At 41.6% G+C, this 23,772-nt stretch overlaps 1 non-coding gene across 1 annotated transcript; it reads right to left on the bottom strand.

Moving 5' to 3' along the window:
* Nucleotides 1-23,518: 23,518 nt before the first annotated feature.
* On the bottom strand, nucleotides 23,519-23,622 carry LOC122479298. Its single transcript, XR_006296342.1, has one exon. It is a non-coding gene; the product is annotated as a small nucleolar RNA U13 (small nucleolar RNA).
* Between the last annotated feature and the right edge of the window lie 150 nt (nucleotides 23,623-23,772).

Below are 23,772 nucleotides of genomic sequence, written 5' to 3'. Positions count from 1 at the left end.
CGTTTCAGCTCTCAGCCCGGCCAGGACACAGGCAGTCAATTGGCTATCGTCCCAGAGGGCATTTTTGCTCTAGTTGGTATTTTGGCGTTCTGCGGGCTCTTCCAGTGACTTCCTCCTTGGCCTGGGTTCTCTGGGGAGGTTAATGACACAAGTCACAAGTCGAAGCCGCCGCTGCCTTAGTATTGGGTCCTTCCCATGTCCTACTGGTGACTTGATGACAAGTATTTGGCAGGATGTGGGCCCAGTGGAGCCCAGTGGATTCCATGTTGGTTTTTTGGCTGTTGCTATTTCAGGGCTTTCCACAGAACTTTTCCCTACTGTTGACTCTCCAGAGCAAAGGGGAGAGGTGCACAATGAGATAGGAAAAGGCCTGTAAATCTAGCATTTTGGAAGAGATAACTTCACAAAGGAGACTTACTGCTAATCTTCCTGGGTCATTACGGAATCAGAGGACTGAGACCAGGAAAGGGCCTTAGGGATCAGAGGTGCTGACTGATACGTTCAGTGAGCAGCAGGACTAAGCAGGGGCCTTGGACTCCTAGCTCCAGTGAGGCTCCTTTCTGCTCTCGATAAGAAGCTTCAGTGCCATTCTCGCTCCAATCAAAGGTAGACAGACAGCATTCTAGAAACACACGTCTTTTTAAAAATCTAAATGAAAAATATAAAAACCAGGTACTGTTGACAGTTTCTGGTTTTCTCATATTAAGATGAGACCATTATTTCAGTGGGAAAGAAAAGAGAAAACAAGATGAAACACCATCCTCAAGCTGGTCCTTGTTCAGTAATTCTGAATCTTCCGAATTCTCAAGGGCATCAATCCACAGCACGCCTGGGAAATAAACAAACTGCAAGGAAAATGTGTCCCTGTTGACTTTTTCTTACTGACCATTTCTCTAAACTGAGCGTTCCAGAGCTCCCTTTAGAACAATTAATGCTGTCTTGTTTCCCTCCAGCTGTAGGACATTTCCCCTTTTTCAACGTTTTTTGTTTTTTTTTTTTTAATTTTATTTCTGGGACAGAGAGAGACAGAGCATGAACGGGGGAGGGGCAGAGAGAGAGGGAGACACAGAATCAGAAACAGGCTCCAGGCTCCGAGCCATCAGCCCAGAGCCCGACGCGGGGCTCGAACCCACGGACCGCGAGATCGTGACCTGGCTGAAGTCGGACGCTTAACCGACTGCGCCACCCAGGCGCCCCCATTTCCCCTTTTTCAAATCCGAAAGCATAATCAGCAAATACGCAATGCTTCCTAATGTTAGGAATAGATGACCTCTGATACTATTGCCCAATTTTATTTAAAACCGTGTGTTTTCTTTTCTTGGAAACTCTTAAGAGTACGGTAGATTTGGAGCTTTGATAAAGGGCTTCAGGATTACCACAGAATTTCACTTTTTCCTACTCTTAAAGATAGTGAAAAAAGTTTAAATAGGTCTAGGTTTGCTAGATTTAACAAATGAGAACAGGACAGCTAGTCAAATTTAATTTCGGTTAAATCATGAATAATTTTTAGGATTAGTATATTTCATGCAATAGTTGGCATGCACTCATGTTGAAAACTGACTTGTCATCTGACACTAAAATGTAATTCAGTGCCCTGTATTTAACCCAGCAATCCTATGGAGAGGAAGAGAGGGAGGGAGAGGAGGCAGAGGTGAAGCGGGAGGGGAAGGAGAAGGGAGAGGAGAGTGAACTTCAATATAACAATATCCTCCAGAAAGAGAGAAAAAAAAGTATCAAATTACAAAAACAGTTCCTTGCACTGTGGCTTGTGCACTTGACAAGACCCAGAAGAGAAATTGTTTTGTTTTTTTCACCAAAGGGGAACTCGTATTTGATCACTCTTAACACTTTTGTTCCATTTTGTTTCATTCATTCATTCATTCAAAAATGTTTCTAATTTTTTTAAATGTTTATTTTTGAGAGAGAGAGAGAGAGAGAGAACACAAGCAGGGGAGGGGCAGAGAGAGAAGGAGACACAGAATCCGAAGCAGGCTCCAGGCTCCGAGCTGTTGGCACAGAGCCCGACACGGGGCTCAAATCCACCAACTGTGAGATCATGACCTGAGCCGAAGTTGGACGCTTAACCAACTGAGCCACCCAGTCGCCCCAAAACCATGTCTTTATTACCTGGGGCTGGGGGAAGGGAAGGGCCACCCAAATGTGGTTAATTCTCAGCTCCCCCTGAACACACCCATCCTAAGTTCCAGAAGAAAAATATAAGCCACTCGTTGTAGGTCATGAAGGAGGCAACACCTTCCCTGCCAACTGCAGAAATAGGACTCTTTAGAGAAGAGGACACTCTGGAAATCTACCTTGAAAGAGGGTTCTACATCCAAGCCATGGCCCTGCTAGGTCATTTCTGATCTTTTTTATTTTTTAAATATAATTTATTGTCAAGTTAGCTAACATACAGTGTATACAGTATGCTCCTGGCTTTGGGAGTAGATTCCCATGATTCATCGTTCACATATGACACTGAGTGCTCATCCTAACAAGTGCCCTCCTCAATGCCCATTACCCATTCCCTGCCCCCACCCCCACCCCCATCACCCCTCAGTTTGTTCTTTGTATTTAAGAGTTCTTAAGGTTTGCCTCCCTCTCTGAAACTATTTTTTCTCCTTCCCTTCCCCCACGGTCTTCGGTTAAGTTTCTAAAATTTCACATATGAGTGAAAACATATGATATCTTTCTCTGATTGACTTATTTCACTTAGCATAAACCCTCCAGTTCTATCCACGTTGTTGCAAATGGCAAGGCTTCATCCTTTCTCATTGCCAAGTAGTATTGCATTGTATATATAAACCACAACTTCTTTATCCATTCATCTGTTGATGGACATTTGGGCTCTTTCCATAACTTGGCTATTGTTGAAAGCACTGCTATAGACATTGGGGTACACATGCCCCTGTGCATCAGCACTTCTGTATCCTCTGGATAATTCCTAGTAGTGCCATTGCCAGGTTGTAGAGTAATTCTATTTTTAATTTTTTGAGGAACCTCCACACTATTTTCCAGAGTGGCTGCACCAGTTTACATTCCCAACAAAAGTGCAAAATGGTTCCCGTTTCTCCACATCCAACATCCATTTCTCCTCGCCAACATCTGTTGTTTCCTGAGTTGTTAATTTTAGTCACTCTCACAGGTGTTATGTGGTATCTCAATGTGGCTTTGATTTGTATTTCCCTGTATGATGAGTGATGCTGAGCATCTTTTCAGGTGCTGTTGGCCATCTGGATGTCTTCTTTGGAAAACTGTCTATTCATGTTTTCTGCCCATTTGTTCACTAGATCATTTGTTTTTCGGGTGTTGAGTTTGGTAAATTCTTTATAGATTTTGGATACTAATCCTTTATCAGATATGTCATTTGCAAATATTTTCTCCCAGTCTGTAGGTTGCCTTTTAGTGTTGTTCATTGTTTCCTTTGCAGTGCAAAAACTTTTTATCTTCATGAGGTCCCAATAGTTCATGTTTGTTTTTATTTCCCTTGCCTTTGGAGATGTGTTGAGTAAGATGTTGCTGTGGCTGAGGTCAAAGAGGTTGTTACCTGTGTTCTCCTCTAGGGTTTTGATGGTTTCCTGTCTCACATTTAGGTCTTTCATCTATTTTGAGTTTATTTTTGTGTATGGTGTAAGAAAGTGGTCCAGGTTCATTCCTTTGCATGTTGCTGTCCAGTTCTCCGAGCACCATTTGCTAAAGAGATGGTCTTTTTTTTCCATTCTTAAAAGTTGGCTTCCTAGAGGTCTGCCTTAGGGTGGGAATCCTGAAACAAACAGCGGCAGTGAACAACAGAGGAGACTGGCCGCTTTCAAAAGACAGAAGAGTTATCAGGAGAGCAAGTTACAAGATGGTGGCAATTCTGAGGGAAAAGTGGACAGGGAGGGTGGTCTCAATGGGGTAGAGTCGTATTTTGGGAGGACACTGAATGCTGGCTGTGGCTGTATCAATTTGTTCGGCTCTGGAAACACTATTTTTAAAATGCATCTCTTCCCAAAATCATATTGTTTGTCTAGATTTAGTCCATAACTTGGTCATTTTCCCATGGGCACACATGTCAACTTTCCAAGTATTGGAAAGCAAGTGGGAAAGCACTGATTAACCTAGTATAATATTTACTATATAATAACATATAATGTTAACAATAATATTAATAATGTTTACTATATGGCTTATAGTAAATAACTTACATATATACTATTTATAGTAAATGTATATATACTATATATAGTAAGATATATAGTAAGATTATATAGTAAGATATTTAGTACTTGTAATATACACTATTATATTTTATGTATTATAACATGAATAGTGAATAAAAGGGTTTCTTGACATAATATACATATATTACACTATAATATATTATATATCACTATATGTGATATTATTTTATATAATATAAAATTGATGCAAACAGAGCTAACTTCACATAAATAATGTAGTATTAGCTCTCAAGTTCATCAGTCCAGTTCTCTTAAATAGAGTTTGTTCTTAGAGAGAATAACTGGTAAATTTCAAATATAGAAGAAAAGAGGAGTCTCATGTAAAAGTACATATGAATAATTTCTGGGCCTTCTTGCTCTCTCTCTCTCTCTCTTTTAAAGAAAACCAGACCTTTTAAAAAAAATTTTTTTTAATGTTTATTTATTTTTGACACACACACACACACACACACACACACACACACACACAGCATGAGCATGGGATGGGTCAGAGAGAAAGGGAGACACAGAATCTGAAACAGGCTCCAGACTCCGAGCTGTCAGCACAGAGCCCGGCGCAGGGCCTAAACTCACAAACTGCAAGATCATGACCTGAGCTGAAGTCTGACGCTTAACTGACTGAGCCACCCAGGTGCCCCAAAGAAAACCAGATCTCTATTATTACTCACAAAAACAGTCATTCCCAGTCCTTAAATGACTTAACAGAATCAGGAATTTGACATCTTGTTCATATAAAGATTCAGAAATACCATAGGGGTCTCAATATTGCCAGAGGCTAAAAAGATTGAAAAAAGAATCCTACCCAAGCAATATACAATAATATAGCAATTTTAGCTCAGAAACAGAAAATGTGTGCTAAAAATAAAATAACATAGCGATCAATTCTTAATCATATCCTAAGAGGGGGGAAAAAGGATAATTATCAGATATTACATATTCCAAATAAAAAGATGAAGAAGAATTTGGGAGACCAGGTTATAGTTTAACTCTCTGTGGTTCTTAAACCTACAGGGAAGAAATTGAAGCTCTTCTGAGAAGGACCACAAGCAACAGAAAGGATTGCCGAACTCTCATTTATTTGGGTGACCTAAATCCCCAGACACCATCACCTCTGCGTATAAATGAGGACATGCTAACAGGAATGTCCAAATGACAGTGGCTCTGAGGCTTTGCCAAGAAGGCAGGACCTCACTGACTGGCATTTCCCAGGGGGTGCCTCACTCGTGCTCCCAGCTCATTCCGTCAGCTTCATTCTGTAGACAACATTGCCCTGTTTCACACCTGCGCTGGCCCATGTCCTGTATTTACAGAGATGCCTTGGAGAAGCTCTGTGCTGTACTGTTTGGAACAGCCATTGGGAAAATCTGATAATGATGCCCCAGGGTACCACCTCCCCTGCCCACCCCCACCTTATTCACTATTACGATGCATCATTTTGTCCTTTGTACCTCTGATGATTCAAAGTAGGATTCATGATAGAGCCTTCATATCGTCCTTGTCTGTCTCTTTCTTTCTTTCTTTCTTTCTTTCTTTCTTTCTTTCTTTCTTTCTTTCTGGAGAGCATGAGAGGGGCAGAGGGAGACAGAGAGAGAGAGAGAGAGAGAGAGAGAGAGAGACAGACAGAATACCAAGCATGCTCCACTCTCAGTGCCAAGCTTGATATGGGGTGGATCCCATAACCATGGGATCATGACCTGAGCCAAAATCAAGAGTTGGGCACTTAACCAACTGAGCCACCCAGACACCCCACATTCCTGTCTTGATCAAGTATCTTTTCTAACACCTAGCCAATTCTTGGCACACATGAGATGTCTAATAAATATTATAATATAAATATATATAAATATAAATATATTTAAGATGCTTGTCCAAGGTCATCTAAGCAGTGAGCCAGCAGAGATGGGGTCTGATTTGACACCAATAGTCTGCTTTGGGAGTCAGAGCTCTCAACTCCTCTTGAATAACTTCTTTCAAAAATCCCAAGAGGTGGGGTGCCTGGGTGGCTCAGTCAGTTAAGCATCTGACTTCTGCTCAGGTCATGATCTCAAGGTTTGTGAGATAGAGCCTCACATCTGGCTCTGCACCGACAGCTCGGAGCCTACTTGGGATTCTCTCTCTGCCTCTCTCTCTGCCCCTCCCCCGCTTGTGTGCATGTGCATGCTCTTTCCCCCCCCCACCCCCGCCAAAATAAATAAACTTTATTTTTAAAAAGTCTGGTAGGTAGAGGAATCCATCTTCCTCCTCTCTATCCCCTCTCTGCTTCAGGTTCCTTTGGCAGAAATCATACTCTATGAAAACAAATAATAATAATAATAATAAAAATAAAATATAATTATCAATTATATTATTTAATATATAATATAATATACAATATAATATATTAACATAATAGAATTATTATAATTAATATAATTATTAATTATAAATAATGTAATTATTATTATTATTATTATTATTATTATTATAACATCCTATCTTCCTCCCTTCCTCTCTTCCTCTCTTCCTCTCTTCCTTCCTTCCTAAGTTCCATGGAACACCTACACCCACCATGCCAGGCCCATGCCAGGTACCAGAACCACAAAACTGAGAAAAGAACTAGTCCCTTCCACAGAATCACGGTCTGGTAGGAAGAACAGAAGGGTCAACATCACTAACAATTTACCCTAAATAAGCAAACCTCAATGGAAGCATCTGGTAAACCTCAATGCAGATAATGCTGGCAGAAAGAGACAGAGGCCAGCAGAAAACCGAGTTCATGAAAAAATTAGGAAAAAAAAAAGTCTAGTCCAAGTCAAGACTGACTCCCGGCTCCTGAGGCTGCCACTGCAAAGTGCTCTACAGCTCACAGGTAGGGAATAAACAGCTGCCAGATATTCCTAAGGAATAAGGAAAAAGAAAGCAGCAAAATTGCTAGGTTTCAAGTCAATCTCATCAGGTTTTACGGAGAGGACCAGAATAGAGGAAAATGGATCACATAAGCAAATAACTGAAGGGGAGAACATTTAGCATTACACTAAGCAGGGTAATGTATCATTTTCTGGAGGAATTTTTTAAGGGCAAAATTCAAGATTCTATTTTGGTCTGGTATTTCTTTAGTGGCATTTGTTTTGTGCATGGCTTTATGGTTTAAGAAAGGCCACATGATACACGTAAGAGGAGTCCCTTAGTGGGATGGTAAAAGGGGAAATGCACTATCCTTACCAGAGGTCAAACCAAGGCCTGGGAAACACTTGTCAGTGGGGAGGGAAGGAGGGGGGCAGGGAATGAAAGTCCCACTTCTCACCGCCACGTTTCATTAAGGGGAGGCACTATAACGTTATAAAGCAAGGTGTTTGAAATGCCACATTAGGGCTCACTTTACAATTTACTGGCTGTGTAACTATGGGGCAGGTATATAAGCTTTCAAAGTCTTAATTTTTATCATCTGTAAAATAGAAACGATAGTACCTCCTTCGTGAGTGTTTACTTGCTTGTTGGTTTGTTTTGTAATGATTAAATGAGATTTTGCCTATACGTGGACCTCTTGGTTCTGGATCTATAGTACCACGAGCTATCCTTGGTTGTGGTGGTGATGGTGGTAGGGAAAGGGGTGGCTCTTTACTATTTATTCCCACTGCAGCTGTCTTCAGCTCTCTATTTCAATAAGTATAATAATTCACTCAAACTAAAAAAAAAAAAAAAAAAAGAAAAGAAAAAGAAAAAAAGAATTCATAATCTGGGACCCTTTAGACATAAGTGCATTCTCAAATGCCCCTTTAAGTCAAAATGCCAACCCATATATCTGTCTTTGGCAAGATTTGTGGCAGTTGCTTTTCCATAAAGTTGATTTAAAGGCTTTGGCGACATGGTCCAAATGTCTCCAATCTCTTCTTAATAAGGTTAGGCACTATATTTAAACCCTCACTGAATCCATTGATGTTTTCTGCTTGTCGGAATAAGGCTTACTTAATGTTGTCTGCCTGTAAGTACATATGAAACATTGGTTTTCAGCTCTGGGACTGCTAACTCGAGAATGTGAAGTTCTGTCCCTCGGTAAGTGGATGAACTACAATCACAAGTTTCTAAGAACTACTAAGGCAGGGAGGGGGTATACTTGCCGTTGGGTGTTCACACCACCTGGAATGTTCCAAGCAGTAGCTCGGTTCCCCCATCCCTACTGGGACACTGGTGGCCTTGGGCCCCACACTCCCTCCCTTAAGCCACCCTAGAAAGAGTTGCAGTGGCTACCGCCATCTTGGTCAGAAGGGTCGTGCCAGGATATCAACTGCAGCATCTAATTACGACTACATCAACCTCCCTGAAATTACTTCAACCCAAACCGTACTGACAGGAAGGGGAAATCCAAGAATAACCCAGATTTGAGCAAAGAAATGAGGAAGAGGGTCGACATTTTGGAGAATTCAATATCAGGGCTTCCTACATAAGGAAGTAGCAAATTTCTTAGCGAGCAAATGCTATTAACATTCTCCTTAAATTCGACGCTTTAACTCGACACGACACAGAGTGTTTGGCATGGGCTGCATTTCCTGTCACAATTTATTTTGGAGTTAGAAAATGTTTTTGACTCAAAAACTAACTGAAAGCCCACTTCTCTGCTGTCATAAATAAAATCATCTCGCCTATCTCAGTAGGACTTGGGGCCTATCCAAGAGCTGCCCACAAACTAGAGAGAGATGAATAACTTTTGAAAAGGGAGAATACCCGCTGTAGAAGGAAGGACTGAGGGTACAGCTTTCTCCAAAGGATTTGGAGAAAGTGGCTGGAGGCAAAAGATGGCCTCTGAGTTATCTGACAGACTCTTCCTTCCCATTTCAACCTCCTTGGAGGGTCAAGTCACAATGTGGACAACCTAGTGGGGTAAATAAAGCAATTTGCTTGTCTCTGTAAGTGCCAAAGCCCTTCTTGTGGATTCCTGAAGGCAGGAGGCACCTCTTAGGCTTCAGAGACCCAGCAGGATGGTTAACACTGAGCTTCCTGGCAGAGTTCTTAGAACACAGGAGACTCTCAGTAAATGCTTGACTGATGAAGTATCACATCTGCTGTTGTTAAATGCGATTTCTGCATCTTTCTTATTTATCTGTCAGCTTTTATCACTGTTGAAGCATGTCTTCAGAGACCATTAAACTTTCCTCAACTTCATTATTTCATGGCCAAATTTCTCACGGAGCCATTGGCACCATCTCTGGCGCCTCATGATAGTCTTATTTACACCATATACCACACGATGCTGTATCGGCCTTTTGCCCAGCTCGGCTACCCTTCAGCCAGGGAGGGGGGACTCAGTCTTGTTTATCATTTTCACCCGGTGCCTCGTGTAGTAGACATCATTTTGGAAGTGTTCTGTAAATAGCTATTCCATAAACAAAGTCTTATACCCAAAGTTAAAGCTTTGTGTTTCTGCAGCATTTAAACTGATATCTATCAATTAGAAGAGTCCTGAGGGGGAAAAAAAAAGGTTGTTTTCGCCATGAATCAAAACTGGATTGTGCAATCTGCATGAAACAAACCACGTCTTAATGCTTACCTTTACCTTCTATTGTGTGCTATTCTCCTTCCTGCTAATTTTGCTGCCAGAAGTCCAGGAGGAGAGCAAAACACTTTAATTATGTCTCTTTGGCAAAAATGTAAAACAAAAACCATAATTTTTAAGCACACTTTTTTTCTTCAGGTGCTGTTTTGTTTTGCTGTATTTTGTTTAATGGGTGCTATTTCCTCTTTAAAAGTCGAGTCTAGAGCGCCTTGGGCTTTGTGGTACAAGAATACAAAATATCTTTCTTCAACATTTTGGCAAATATTTGTTGAGTTCCTATTATTGTAGGACACCGTTCCAGAAGCTAATGAGAGAGATGGAAAGATGGACAAAATTGCTGCTCTAACTGATCTTAAATTCTAGTCAGGGGGAAATAAGCAATAAGCAAATACACAAGCAAATGTCATGAAATAGTCAGTGTTGTAAAGAAAATAAAATACATGTATGTCCAAAGTGCAAAGCTTGCACAGAACTACTCTGGAATGGGTGGTCAGGGAAGGGCAATCTAGAAAGGTGACATTTAATCTGAGACCTGAAAGAGCCACAGGAGTCAACCCCTGAACCAGGGTTGTCCCCGGGCAGAGACAATTGACAGGAGATCCCAAGGTGGGAACATGCATGTTCCAAGGAACAGGAGATCATCTTCTGCTGGCCTGCAGGCCCTTCCTAGGTAAGTGCCATAGACCAAATGTTTGTGTCAAAATTCACATGTGGAAATCCTAACCCTCAATGTGAACATATCAGGAGGTGGAGCCTTTGGGAGGTGATCAGGTTATGAGGATTGAGTGCTGTTATAAAAGAGACCCCAGAGAGCCTTCTAGCCCCTTCTACTCTGTGAGGACACAACCAGAAAATGGGCCGTCTAGGAACCAGAAAACAGGCCCTCCCCAGTCACAGTCTGCTAGCATCTTGCTTTTGGATTTTCCAGCCTTTAGAAATAAGTGTCTGCTGTTTACAAGCCACCTAGTCTATGGTGTTCGGCTAGAACAGATTAGACAGATTAATCTGCTGTACTGATTAGGACAGTAACCACATGGAGCTGACTGCCAGGGCTAGCTCTGGGTTTTCAAGAGACCTTGGCTTCACCAAAGGCACTGTAACAAAATCCACCGAACAAATCCACATTGCACATCTCCGTATAGGCAGGCAATGGCATAAACCAAACTTATTATCCCCCTGAGATCATCAGATCATCAACAACCTTCACAATCTTTCTGTTCCTGGAACTTGAAGACTGGAATAACCATCTTCCTTACTTCTATGTGTGTTTTGTACAAACACACCACACACACACACACACACACACACACACACACACACACACGGTTTCAGAAGGGCATGATCTTCTTTGAGGATCCTGACTACATTTCTGTTACTTTTTTGTTTATGCTGCACAATTTAGCAGTAGAGAGGCCAAGCAGCCCCGGAACTCTCTGTCCTTGCCTTCCTATTCCACACATGCACACATGCCTGCTCTACATATTTATATTAATTTAACCCCTTCACATCTGATCCAGTTTGTCCAACCAGTTTGTCTCACAAGTGGATTTTCCTGGGAGGCAGTGGCTGGTCTGTGGCCCCAAAGATGAGCGGAGGAGGCTTACTCATCCTGTACCACCCCTCAAGGAAATGCAGAAACCACCAGACTTTAGCATCACTAAGCAGGTAGGGTTTTGCTTCCCACCCATGGGACTCGCCTACAAAGGCTACGGAGGGCTTTTGCCTTAAAATTGCATCCTCAATAGTTTATCAACATGTATAAATTGCGAAGAACTGTTGGTGGTGCTTTCCCTTGTTTTCTCATTTCATCTTTGCAGCAATCCTAGAGGCAGGTGCTACTCTTGCCTTGTAGAAGAGGGAAGGGCGGCCCAGGGAGGGTCTGCAAAATTACTTCTGGTCACACAGCCCATCACTTCCCGTTTGAGCTGGGATCTGAACTGAGAGCTCAAGAAATCCGCTTTTCTTTGCTTCGGGGTGCTGCCCAGGCTCATGGCAGCCTTGTCTGGGCTCTCTTGTGGGCCCTGCTTTCTTCTCCCCAGGGGCTTGGCCATTTGGTTCCTGGGTTTGTTGATGGGATTTTGCTTGCTCTGAAACTGCTGTAATTTGGTTCCTGAGGAATCACTTGCATCACTGAAAACATACAATAGGTGGCAAGAGAGTGAGAGATGGTGGAGGTGGAGGTGGGGAGGAATGGAGAGAGAAAGAAGAAGAAAAGGAAAGCTCACATTTATGGAGCTCCTGCTACATCTCAGATATTGTGCATGGCTCTTTACAAGTAAGGGATCGCCTTAAAGTTCTCCACCTCCCAGCCCCAGCCCTTGCCTCATAGTGTTACACTGATTCCCCAGGAATCTAAGGTCTGCTGGCCCAGATTTTGGGAAAATCCCAAAAATCCCAACTACTAACTGGAAACAGCAGCCACTCAATGATTTATTTTTATTTTTATTTTTTTAAGTGCCTCAGATTAGAAGTCCCTGGGAAAACAGACTTGCTGCTCTTGGGCACCTCTCTGTGGCCACCGCAAGAACATTCCAGAAAAACCATTAAAATGCATTGCTGAGCTGCTCAAAGGAACAATAAAACCTTGGCTTTCTTCTTGTCTGTCCTTTCTGCCTCCTGTTACTTGAAGACTATAAATGGTTAACAGAAATGTGCTTCTTAAATATTAGTGACTGTCCTCCAACATAAATATATGCTGAGAGGCTTTGAAATCATAAGAGGTCTGAGCCACAGGCTGCTCTGCCAGTCAGCTGCTCTCTGCACCTCAGTTTCTTTGTCTGTAAATTGGGACCAAAAATACCTACCCTTGCGGGATGTCGTGGAGACAGATGAAATGATGCATGTCCAAGTATCCAACTCCTTCAGTGATTAATAAACGTTAGTTCCTTTCCTTTCCTTCTTTACTCTCTACACAGCATGATTTCCATAGGCAAGTCTGACATTGAACACTCTCAGATGAGAATAAATGTTGCTTTTTTTTCTAAGCTCTGGCCTGAGTCTAAGGGAACAGCAAGCACATTTCTAGGAAAACCAAAAAACAAACAAACAAACAAACAAACAAACAAACAAAAACAAAAAAAAAGAGGGGGGTTGCTGGAGAAGAAGTCTGTGCGAACTGGGTTAGCTGCAGGGGACTTTCAGAGAGAGAGGTGATCCCAGATGAAAGAGCTGAGTGAAAGGAAGTGTTTACCGCATGCCCTTTTGGGCAGGCTTTCAACAAAGGGTCCTGCCTAGAGCATTCTGAGCTGGCTGCTGACCGGGGCTTCCCTCTCCCCTCCTGAGCGAGCAGGTCCCCTGCTGCGGCAGCCATGTTTGAGGGCCTTTCATGTGCTTGCCTCAGCAGGAGAGGCAGCTCTCTGCTGAAAGGGCCAAACACAAAGGAGAAGGTCCTTATTCTCTTGTGTTTATTTTGTTGACTGCTGCAGCAAAACTCTACCTGTGGCTACCTTTCACAACAGAGTTCCTTCCTGCTTTTAGCTGCAGGAATATTTCCAAAGCAGACGCTAACACATGCTATTGCCCAAAGCACATATTTGCATGCCTCTAAAGGAACTAGAGGAGGACACCAGCCTCCCAAGAAGCCATAAGAGGGAAAACTAGGACCAGATTTGTTCTCCTGTCTGGTAGGGAGGGAGAGAAGGAGCCCTCAGGGAGGGAGAGCCCTCTGTGTGTCCCCAACCCCTCTGCCTTTACCTTTGCCATCTCCTTGAAAAAGAGCATGGCCTTTGGGTACAGTAAGGCCTGGGTTTGAATTCTGCCTTGTTATTTGTGGGCTCTGAGACCCGGGAGAAACCACTAACCCTTGGCTGGGTTTCAGTTGCCACATCTGTGAAAGAAAGCCCTTGACTTTGTGAGAAGAAAGTATAACAAATGCAAAAACCTTGCAGAGTTAATAGAACATAAAAGATGCTCAATTGGTTATTTTTTTAATTAGTGGGGGAATGATATTAAAAAATCGCTTCCTAGAAAATGCATACGCTTGTGGTGTATTAATATAAAACATGTTTAAAGCAATTAATAAGAAGCACATATGCATTAAAAATATATTGAAGAACGAACTCAAAAATGTTGATTAATTCTGGGTCACAGAGTCTAAGGCAATTTTTATTGCTTCATTTCTAGTTACCTATATTTTCTCATTTTTCAGCAATGAACATGTATTGCTTCTACAATAAAAAGAAGAGAGAGCTGAAGCTATATATGAATAGTCCAGAAAAATGACTTAATAGTCCAGAAAAATGTTCAGGATACTTTATTGTAAACAAAAGCTTGGCTATGCATAATACCATACTCTGATATGTGTAGATAACACATTGAAATTGCAGTGAGGATGTAGACTAAAACGCTTATAATCTCTGTGTGAGGTAATTGTAGGTGCTTTTAATTTTCTCTTTTTCTATGCCACGTTTCCTACATTTTTATATTGGCTCTTACAGCCCTGAAAGGAGAACAATTAAATTGTTTTAAGAGCATACAAAAAGAAAACAGACATTATTGATAGGAAATAAACATCTTGTACATATATAAAATAAGTTAATAGAAAAAGATATATGGGTCGCTAAGCCTGCAGCAACAATGGTGAATAAATAGCATATTCAATAGCCTGTGATATCCCCAAATCACCTTGTGTCTGGCCTCAATGCCTTTGCTCACATGCTTTTTCTGCCCAGAATTCTTTCCCCTCTGCGCATTCCCTCAGTACCATGTACGTAAGTCTCTGGAAAAGGCTACAGCATTTTACTTGCACTGCTTTGTTCACATAACCATCTTCCCTCCTAAACTGTAGGAACCAAGTCTCATGTACCTCTTCATCATAACACCTAGCAAAGTGACTAAAACATAATATGTGCTCAATAAATGATGTACAAGTAAACACATTTCTTAATGTGAATCCTGTCTCATATCTACTTTAAGGTCTATTGATCTCAATGCCTGCCAGTCTTAAAAATCTGGTTATTGGAAAATTTTAGGCCAAAATTACAGTTGTAAGTCTCGACAATTCTACTATTTCAAGTTCTTTCAGATCAATCTTCAAAGGGGATTGTTATCTCTGCTTTTGTTTATGTTAGGCTATTCATTAGTGTTTTCTAATTTTGGGTTATGAGCTCATCTTTAGCTAATTCATTGTTGCAGAGTTGTTTGAACTGGGAAGATGTTGTATTCCTATATATTGAATTTTTTATCTGCTATTTAGAAGCACCGGGGGTATTTAAAATGATGGATTTTGGTATTACCAGCTTGGAGCTTCCTGAACTAAGCAGGAATTTTACATCGATTCCCTCTCAAACCTGTGACAGGACAAACCTCTAGTTCAATGTCTTTGTTCTTTCCCCATCCAGAGGCCAGACAGATATACCTTCCTTTATGCCAAGGAAGGATGCCTTTATGTTTATATATTTTTGTTTTGTTTTTTTTTTCCTCTTTAACACACCAGTTAAAGGCTACAACTTCCTCATGAAGACCCAAGAACTTACTTCCTATCCCTTCCTAAGATGTCACTTTCTTGCTTACAAAGTTACCAATCACCCTTACAGCTTCTGTACTTGTAGCTCAAACTCACTATTCTAGTTTTCAGTATTTCTTTGTTTCAATTGTTATTCTTCTTGCAGATTTGCAATGAAAACTGTTTTTGTTAAATCCTGTACAATTTTGGGGTATTTCATACTGGGAAAATATTTGGGCTTTCTAATCTACCATAATACATATTACTAGAAAATAGAAGTGATAACTTATTATTAAGATTACATTTTGACCCAATAGCTGAGGTTGCTTAACCTAGTTGAATACTTAGGGAATGAGATTTGAAGCCTCTATCAAAAGTGTTTTATGTATACCTATGCTGGTGATGAAAGATACTTCAAGAAATATAGGCTTCATTTTCCATTTTGTAGAAAACGAACGGAAGAAAAACTTATAAATACTCACATGGAAAAGTAATTTCTAAATTCTTCTGGCTCAACACCCAGAGTATTTAAAAAAAATTTTTTTTTCAACGTTTATTTATTTTTGGGACAGAGAGAGACAGAGCATGAACGGGGGAGGGGCAGAGAGAGAGGGAGACACAGAATCGGAAACAGGCTCCAGGCTCCGAGCCGTCAGCCCAGAGCCCGACGCGGGGCTCGAACTCACGGAACGCGAGATCGTGACCTGGCTGAAGTCGGACGCTTAACCGACTGCGCCACCCAGGCGCCCCAACACCCAGAGTATTTATGTCTTGTGGCACTATTTCTGGGACATTTATCCTTGACTTTTTCCTTTCTTTCAGTCTACTCGGCCAATTTGTCAGCAAATCCCAATGGCCTTCTCTTCTAATTGATTTTGAATCTGGAATTTTACACTCCCAGTGCTAACACCATAATCTAAGCTACCATCCTCACAAGCCTCACTACAGAACCTTCTGGTTGATCACCATTTCTAGTCTTACCCTATACTGTCTATTCTCAACATAGCCAAACAAGATAGATGACATCAAACCTGTGAGCTATAGTCTCCCGTTTAATATTAGGCTTCCCCTAATATTTCCATAAAATGCAAAGTCCTTTCCGTTGTCTATGTGACTGGCTCCTGGCCTCCTCTCTGGTTAGAGAAAGAGGGGTCCAGCTATTGTGTAACTAGAGTTGAGAGGAAGGGAAGAATATTGTTGGCTAGTTATCAGAAATACTTCTTGGAGAAAATAGTCAAAGGAGTGCTGTTCAGTTCAGACTGGCCTTGTGTGGATACCCATTTGTTTTACAATGATTGTTTCACAATGGGGGCATTGAACTCCCTTACCCTTGCCCCACTGTGGATTGCACCAGCAAACAATCACAATAATCTCTTGACCTTGCTTTTTGTTGCACTGCCCTAAGGGTAGTCCAAGGAGCATGCACATCTTTCATCTGCCCACTAAACTAAATATATGACCATCTTCAAGTAATGAACCACAAGGATTGGACATCACTATCCCTTCTATCTGCCAATGGCAGCTGGAAAAACTGATTGGCCTTCTAAAACAGCTAAACTTTGTTCTAATATTGAGTCTCTGGTGTGTTCTAATGCTTTAGGATCAAAGTGGTTTATTGTTATAGAGCTAACTTGGAGAAAGAGATTTCCCTTTGAAATTAGAGAAGCAATTTCTTCTGTCGTCACCACTGTGCTGATAGAGGTCACGATGCAGGGCTTGAACTCCCGAACCAAACCGCGAGATCATGACCTGACTTGAAGTCGGATGCTCAACAGACAGAAACACCCAGGTGCCCCCAAAACAGTATGTTTAGCTTAACATCACAGAGAGCAGAAGAGGATGTAGGAGAGTCAAATGTACCAAGTTCAGTGACATCAAAGCTAAGTATTAAAATTGAAGTCATATAGTTAAGAATTCAGAAACTGAATTATTTAATACCAAGCGAAATAAAACAAGAGGAACAGAGAGTGGGGTGTTTGAAGCCATGTTTTCAAATGCTAGTTAGCATTTTAAACTATTCCATGGATGTCCTTAGCAATAAGAAAGGGCTGGGCCAGTCCTAAATGGCTTACCTATGTTAGGGAGTAACCTCACGGGACCCCTCTTCTGACTCTTCCTAGCCCTTGCTGGTCCCCATGAAATATTTCTAAAGCATCTGCTCTGCTCTGTTTGGGAATTATTCTAGATGTTTCCTGCCCTTGACACTCAAACTTTTCTCTCTGTTGGCAGCTGGTTTTACAATCTTCATTCTTTTCCTTGGATAGAGACTAGCCCTGCAAATTGACCACCTAGATAAGTCTGCTTTCTTTTTTTCCCCTCCAAAAGTGTCTGCATGTGGGGTTAGCTTAATATTTTTTAATCAAGATTTATTTAATCAAACACATTAGTCTTATACACAGAGTAAATTCAACCCTTGGTATCAGAGATAAATGTTGAGTTCCAATGATCTCCAATTGTGGGACTTCATAGTAAAACCCTTACTCAAATTCATGTTATGGGTGTTTTTCCATGGCAACAAATGAAATAAAAATCTTATACTACCTAGAAATTAAAGAAAAGGAAACAGTTTACTCATGAAATTTACTATAAACTACACTTCTAAAACACTATCTTAAGAATTATATTTCTATCCAATTTCCATCTGAGTATGATCACTTGACCGTAGCAGTGAAACGACATGAAAGAAAATTCAAAATTACTTTAGAGGAGAAACAAAAAATTGGCAGTGTTTCTGAATCAACAGAAGAGATTTGTAAAGTAGCAATGACACATCTAGACTCCCTAGAAATCAAATTAGGAGGATATAATTTAGTAGCAGGATTCACATTTATATAAATGTACATTTATAAAACACTACCCTAAGATTTAGAATTCTTTCAGACTACCACTAGAGCTATTGTATAATCACTTGGAAAATAGCAATAAAACCAAGGGAGAAAAGGAAATCAAAATTACTGTACCAAGTCCAAGAAGAAAGACAAAAAAAATTCTTTGGTTGTTCTGGATTATTCAAATGGGTTTGTTAACAATAACAAAAACATTAAAACAAAAGCATACTTACAAATAGAATCAAAAGAAAGCAATTTATAAGATTGGCATTTAAATCATCTACAAGTATAAAACATTACCCTAAAAATTATAATCCTACCAAGCTTCCAGTGAGCCAAAAGACAGCCTTCATTTTTACTTGGCACTTTTTAAAAAAAATGTTAATGTTTACTTACTTTTGAGAGAGAGAGAGAGAGAGAGAGAGAGAGAGAGAGAGAGAGAGAGAAAATGAGTGGGGGAAGGGCAGAGAGGGAGGGAGACAAAGAAACGCAAGCAGGCTCCAGGCTCTGAGCAGTCAGCACAGAGCCTGATGTGGGGCTCGAACCCACAAACCATCAGATCATGACCTGAGCCTAAGTCGGACGCTTAATTGACTGAGCCACCCAGGTGCCCCTTTACCTGGCACTTTCTTAAACTGTAGATTCTGGGATCCGTTAGTTAGTTTCACAAACTAGTTGCAATAACGCCAGGTTATTGCAAGCAGCTCAGAATAATATGGTATGGCAACCTTGGCCTGGCCTTAATCTGCTTCTCCTGAGGATGGGATCATTCCTGACACGAATGATCCCATCCTCTGTCCACCCCCCCCCCCCCGCCTCTCCCCCTCCCCTGTTCTCGCTCTCTCTCTCAAACATAAATAAATGTTAAAAAATTTTAAACATACTGTTTTTGACTCCAGCAAGAAAATTCTTTGTTAGGTTCTTCCTGGGGAAGCCTACTTTTTTCTGACTGCCCACTTCCTTACTCAATACCCTTAAATCCAGGTTAAACACTCATTATGTCCTTTATTCTTTTCAGGTTAGGTGGGCTCCTCATGAAATAAACGATCCTGTTATGACTACTGCTTGGATCATTTTCATTCTTGGTTAATTATTATGATTTCTTGATGACAAAGACTGTAGGACTACCATCAACACTTTTCTTCATGGCAGAAAAAACACTACTTCATATTGTATATAACATTTCATCTGATCTCTAAAGAGGAGTAGAGGAGACTTGGTGTCCAAGAGCCTCTAGGCTGGGTCCACTACATGATCCATGAGCCAGAACCAAATATTCTTCTCTTTTAGACGATGTCTTCCAAAAGAGCAACCAAAATGAAGTATATCTGGGGATCGTCGATTAGATCTTTTTCAAATGTAATGTGTATGTGTATATAAGGCAGTACTCAGTGAATACTTGAAAAATGTGCAAATCGTTCTTCCGTACCTGTGCATCAGCTGTATTCTTCACAGCAACAGAGCTCAGTTAAATGCAACTGCAAGTAGGTTGCTGTAAGGTATTCAAGATAAATTGCTTCTAGTCAGTTTTCCTCTTACTATAAGTGCCTGTTTGATTTTGCCTGTTATTTTTGTTAAAGTTTGTATGTTGCATTTAAAAACATTTCATATTATATATTTCATATTATATACATTTCATGTTATGTATAATATTTCATATTACATATATTTCATGTTGTATATAATATTTCATATTCAAAAATGAAGGCTGTCTTTTGGCTCACTGGAAGCTTGGTAGGATTATAATTTTTAGGGTAAGGTTTTATAATTTTAGGTATTTTCCCAATTTATAGAAAACAGGATCTGACACTGCAGTTGGTTGAGATGTCTTTAAAAGCTCTTAATTTCTATCAGTTCTCCCTCCACCCCATTTCTTCCATGTGAGTTATTTCTTGAAGAGACTTCGTGAAGTTGTGGAACTTCCCATATCCTTGTTTGGCTGATGATACCATCGTAGTCTCTTTTCATCTGTTTGTCTGCCATATTTCTTGCCATTTATCTGGTAGTTAGATCCAGGAGTTTGATTAGATGAAGGTTCAATTTTTGTGCAAGAGTATTTCATAGATGCTGTGTACTTCCTATTGCACATGGTATCTGTGTGTCTCACTCTTTGTGATGCTGTTAAGATAAATCAGTGGATTCAGGTTTTTTAGCTCCATCCAGCCATTTTGTTTCCCACTTACATTCCACCTCATACTTTTTAAATTTTTTATTTGTAAGTAATCTCCATGCCCAGTATGGGGCTCGAACTCACAACCCTGAGATCAGGAGCCACATGTTGCACCCACAGAGCCAGCCAGGCGGCCCCCACCTCATACTTTTAATAGCCATGCTGTTAAGCCATTGTTGCCTTGTCCCCGTGCTTCATTAGGAGTTGTGAAGAGTGAATCTCTAATTCTAACCTTTCTGTTGCATTTATTATCTTTTCAAACTATTTGGGTACCCCGAAATAACAGCAGAATAGAGACTTGATTTTTTCCTCTTATTTACCAGTTCTCCAAATAAAGAGTTACTTCCTTAGGTGATACAAAGCTAAGCAATGAGGGATTTAAAAAAATATTACTACGTATTCATGGATTTCTATAGATATGTTAAGATCAAATCAGTCATTATTCTTTCTTGAGCCCAAACTATTCCATCTTTAGCCAAAGGGTGCCCCTTTCTATTTGCTCTTGGGTTCTTTTGACAAAACCTCAGTAGTATTTGATAGCTACCTTGCTTTCTGGCCTAACAAAATGTCACAGGCTCATCTTACACAATCCCTGCCCTGGTTCTGAAATCAGTCATTTCCTAAAGGGGTCTCTGTTCCTCTTCAGTGGGCAATGGCATTTAGATGATCCATTTGGACACTAGGGCTGCTCATAGCCAAGAGATTGCCATTGCTTCTTGGCCTTTTCAGTGGACACAGCCTGCATACATGCATTTTGTAGAAAGAGAAAATTTAATCATGAATTCATACTACCATTGCCAATTTAAATTTTCCATTCTACAACTTATCCCTCACATCATTGATTTTGATACCTGTATCTTTTCATCTCTCACTGAAGACCTTGATTTCCAACAATATCCATTCAATTATTTACTATTTTATTTATACATATATATATGTAATACAAATACACGCAATAGCATGTAAATAACATTACCAGTATTATTACTAACAAATAGTGTTATTAAATGCAGCTTGATTTCTTGGCCATTTTTTTTTTATCCTTAAGATGTGTCACACAAAGATTATGTAGTCAAAATAATGAGTTTTAAAGCCAGTGTCTTATATTTCCATGCAGTTATGTCAGTAACTCCTGATATACTTTGATTAATGGCTTTTTTTGTCCTTTTGCAAAATGCTTTGCTATTTTCTTTTAAAAATGTAGCATGTAAACCATTTACATGATTCCAAAGTCAAACTATAAAACACAATATATGAAAATAAGTCTAGCCCTTATTTCCATCTCTTACATCCTGTTTTTCTTATATGCAACCATTGTTATTAGTTTGTGATTTATACTTTCATTGCTTCTTCTTTAAAATGTAAGCAAAGCACACATCTTTCTTCGAAGGAAGGCAGCGTATACAGGGTCCCAGTCTTGCTTTTTTCACTTAAGGTATCCTGGAGTTTGGTGGCCTTCCACAGAGATGGTCTTCATTCTTTTGTAAAGCTTCACAGAACTGCATTGTGTGGATATACCGTGGTTTATTCAGCCAGTCTTCTGTGGATAGACACGTGAGCTCAACAAACGTTTACTGCATGGCTAAATTGTGCCAGGCACTGGGGATAAAGACATGGTCTCTGGCCTCAGGAAACTCAGAGTGAAGAGGGGGAGGTCTCTGCAATACAGGTACTTTGCTCACAAGGGAGGGAGATCTTGGATCCAGTTAGCACAAGCAGTGGGTAGAACAGGGAAAAGAGGCTGACACACAGGAGGGACACAGTAACAGTCTATTGACTGGCACTCTTGCTCCCACACGGGCCTTAATATGGGAGAATCCCCTTGGGATGAACTAGTTTTTGTCAATGTCTGAAATTACTTAGAAAATCATGAGAGCCACCAATTGGTCGGAGAAGGCAAGGCCAAATGAAAGACGCAAAGAGGAAGGTTCCTAACCACAAAATTCCCTCAAAAGAGGAAACGTAAATTAATACATAAGCTGTGGTTTAACAATTAAAAGCTACTGCTTGTAGAGAATGTAACACTCCCCAGAGCTTGCTCTAAGCTGTTGACACACATATATATAACTTCTTTATTTTTCATAACAATCCTAACAAGTAGGGGCTATCATTTCTCACATTTTACCGTTAAAGAAATTAAGGCACAGAGAGGTTACTGGACTTCTTCTCCAAGGTCACACAGCGAGCGAACAAGGAAGGGAGCAAGGAAGACATCGCAGATAGGACACCCGCAAGTAGTGCCCTCCCCCAGGTGGGACCAAAGTCCTCTAAGTCTCTCCGGATCCGAACCACTCCCAGGGGAGGAGAACCTCCCTCCCTCCGTCCCTGCAAACATACACCCCACGATCGGAAAACCCCACAGGGTTTTCTCTGGATTCTCTGGGGTGGGGGTGAGGGAGCAGGAATCCCAAAGACAGGCGGCGACCTTCCGGGTGCGTGGCGGAGGCGCGAGGCTGCTAGCCGAGGCTCCCCCTCCGAGAAGCAGCCAAGCCTGCTCTCCGACCCCTTCCGGTGTGCGACGCCCGGTGTTTCTCCGCGCTGCCGCTCCCGCCTTGGCACCAATCAAGTCTGCTTCCCGGGCTCCTACGATGCGGGGGAAACTACCGGAAGTCACGAACAAACTCCCGAGGACAGCCACGCACCGTTAACCGCCGCTGGGGAGCCCAGGTCACCTGGGCACAATTCTACCCTCTGGGAACCCGCAGCTAGGGGACAAGCAGTGCCGACGCAACATGACACGACGAGACAGGACACGTTCTCACACTGGGCCATGGTTGTCCAACCCGCCCCGCCTGTCTAAACCGAACCAATGACCGCTAGGTGGTTGTGGGCCCCTGCTCGAACCTGCAGATTGTCGAGGCCCGCTGGCTCGCTCCCGGCGCCGCCTGCCGCCCAGACCCAGTACTGCGCGCGGCCACACCGCAGCACAGGGCGCTCACACTCGAGAGGCGCCGCCTGCCGCCCAGAGCCCAGTACTGCGCGTGGCCACACCGCAGCGCAGGGGGCTCACACTCGAGAGCCGGCCCCCGGCGCGACCGCGCCGCCCGAACCACTCTTCTTGCTGGAAGGCCCCCCGCGCCGGGGTGGGAGTGGTCAGACTTCGGAAGTCCATCCTCGCCGGACACTGGCAACTGACTCCCCGCAACCCACGGGTAGCCACTTAAAAACGCCGGCTCCCGGGTACTAACACCTGGTATGGAACCAGAAAGCTAGTACTCGAATCCAACTAGAAAATAAGCGTGACAACCTGCAACCAGGACACCGACGGATATAAAGGACACTAACTTTTTGCATCACTGGAAGAGTAAAAGGATCCTCCCAAGTTCACGTCAGACGGGTAATGTGCCAGCGTCGTAACAAGGTTTAAGGGTGGCACATGTCACACAACGGCGTGAACACCCAATCATCACGCTTATGAACTACAAAAGGATCGAGACCTGTTTTCTGTTAAGGAGTCCCGAGGATGTCCCACTGACTTTTCAGAAAGGGTGACATACATAGTACTTATACACTCAGTCTCATCCGTAAAATCCTGTACACTTTTCAGACATTATCGATGTTCTTCTTTTGTTCCTACCTTA

The sequence above is a fragment of the Prionailurus bengalensis genome, chromosome B1 (genome assembly GCF_016509475.1).
Source record: "Prionailurus bengalensis isolate Pbe53 chromosome B1, Fcat_Pben_1.1_paternal_pri, whole genome shotgun sequence".
Lineage (NCBI taxonomy): Eukaryota > Metazoa > Chordata > Mammalia > Carnivora > Felidae > Prionailurus > Prionailurus bengalensis.
This window is presented reverse-complemented; position numbering and strand designations above follow the sequence as displayed.